Below are 2,738 nucleotides of genomic sequence, written 5' to 3' on the forward strand. Positions count from 1 at the left end.
CCAAACGCAGGTATTCGTGAATGCAGTGTATTCAAACACATCCACATGGCGGTAGTAGTAGGAAATAACCAATACCTTTAAAACTTTCAACATACTGACAGCATATAACTCGCATTCTCATTGGTTTTGATTAACTTTAAGAGGGGGATAGTCGTGTTAGAGAAGGAAAATTGACGGAGGGCTACTTTTTAGCATGATGGAGTTGGGAAAGCGCCACATTTTACGCAACTGCCCGAGCCTGATATTCCCCCTCTTGTAATTACGTAAGGCTTCCTTCGGGCTCTTTGTATAGATAAACACAGTATAACAAAATCCATATGAAGAACTGCCACCTTATGTTTTTGGAGAGTCACCTCACTCTACCACGTACAATTGTATATATATATATATATATATATATATATATATATATATATATATATATATATATATATATATATATATATATATATATATATATATAGTTTTGGTAGTACTGGAACTCTTTCTTGGGTGTAACTCAGAGTTTCACGTGCGTGTGTGTGTCTGTGCGGTATAGAGCACTGTCTTAGCAGATTGATACTCACCGAGTTATATATATATATATATATATATATATATATATATATATATATATATATATATATATTTATATATATATATTTATATATATATATATATGTATATATATATATATGTATATATATATATATATATATATATATATATATATATATATATATATATATATATATACATAATGAGTGAAAAAAGAAGGTTATTTGGTTACTTGTTACATGCGTGGAGTATAGATGTAACAAGCAACCAAGTCACATTCTTTTTTTACTCGTTATCAAGTTCTACATCCGTATCGATCACTTTACACGAGAAGAGTTATACCTGAAACCTACATTTGGATATATATACTTCAGAGAGAGAGAGAGAGAGAGAGAGAGAGAGAGAGAGAGAGAGAGAGAGAGAGAGAGAGAGAGAGAGAGAGAGAGAGAGAGAGAGAGAGAGAGAGAGAGAGAGAGAGAGAGAGGGGGGGGAGAGAGTGTGTGTGTGTGTGTGCGTGTGTGTGTCTGTGTGTGTCTCTGTGTGTGTCTGTATGTGTATGTGTTTTATTTGGCTGCTGTTATATACTTACTTGTTGCATTATCGTCACGTGATAGATTGTCAACAATACCACATGATTTGTTCCTCTAGATACAACTATGCTGGGTTTGTTTGATGTGTCACTACAGTATATCGTGTTCTCCATATTTCAATCTCCATCATCCCTTCAAACCTTCTTTTTCAAGTTATTCTTAACCCAGACAGCCATCAATCAGATAAACTGTATTGCATTTGCTGATCATGAATTTGAAATTCTGTTAAAAATTTAACTATACTTCAGACATTTACAAACCAACTTCAGAAATCATCTCTGACCATGTTTTACTAATTAAATACAAAGATGAAGACTAAAAGAAAACAATAACTATTCTTTGTTGTAAACATACCATGTGCACATATTGTTTTCTGGTGCGATCTTTAGTAATTGGTTAATATCTAATTATGGCAAAATAGTTCCAATTGTGTTTATGTATTAACATATAAAGGGGAGATGGTAAAGCTGTATTCTCCAATGAAATTTATTCCTCTTCATTTGTAGTATTCTGTAAAGTAAAAACAGGAAAACATATTTCAATTGAACTGATAGTGACAATTCTTCAAAATAATGCCCGTTCTGTACGTATACAAGGTAACAATCGAGTGCTCTGTGTGTCTGTCTGTGTGTCTGTCCGTGTGTCTGTCTGTCTGTCTCTCTTTCTCTCTCTCTCTCATGATAAATACACTCCATAAATTTTACGTACCTCTTTCACAGATAAATCCTAATTTATTATAACACTTATTGTCGTTCTATTGACCGCCGTATGACCCTTTGTAAAGACACGCACAATTCTATATCCCTAAATGGTTCTCCGGTTGGCCAGGTATCCAGTTTGTGTAAGTCATCTATGCATTCAACGTAAAATGAGATGCTACGTCATGAAAAATGAATAACATAATAATTTAGTTTTAGTTAGTTTCCGAATGAAAATATCTGCTATGATTTGATTGTATCTTTGCAGTATGTAAAATATTCATAATGATCTTAGTGAAAAAAAATTGAATTTATTGACACCTGTTTGATTTATCTATCTTTGGGTGAATGTTTTCAACATCTGTTTGGAGAAGAGAAAACACCGTTACCATATTCATGCCAATATCGTTCTGCTATATAATCACAGTAACTGGGATAGCAACATATTTACATGTATGTTAATAAAGTCCTACATAGCACTTAGTCAACCGCTGTAAAAAAGTACAGGTACTAATTATCGACAATAGGGAAATTGCAATCCAGACTGAGCATGCTCAGATGCAAAGGACTATGGGATTATCTGTGATTATTGTAATACCTGTCTGGAGCTACCGATAAATAAACCTCCCATAATGGTCAGGGTAACTATGAATTGATTATTTGTGGTTACAAACAATGTAACAGTATCGTTTACCATACCAATTCATCAGTATTTATCATCACATTTCCTATGATGTAACATTCAACATGGCGGGGTTGTAAGTTCCATATTTTGTATTCCCGTTTCCATTCTAACTCAACTTGTCATACTTACTTCTGAACCATCCAACCATCTCCAGGCTCCTTCCTCGTTCCTGTCAGACAATCCAATCCAAAGATCGACTCGGCTACCAAACTCTGCAATAGGAGTGGA

This window comes from Glandiceps talaboti, chromosome 14, assembly GCF_964340395.1.
Source record: "Glandiceps talaboti chromosome 14, keGlaTala1.1, whole genome shotgun sequence".
NCBI lineage: Eukaryota > Metazoa > Hemichordata > Enteropneusta > Spengelidae > Glandiceps > Glandiceps talaboti.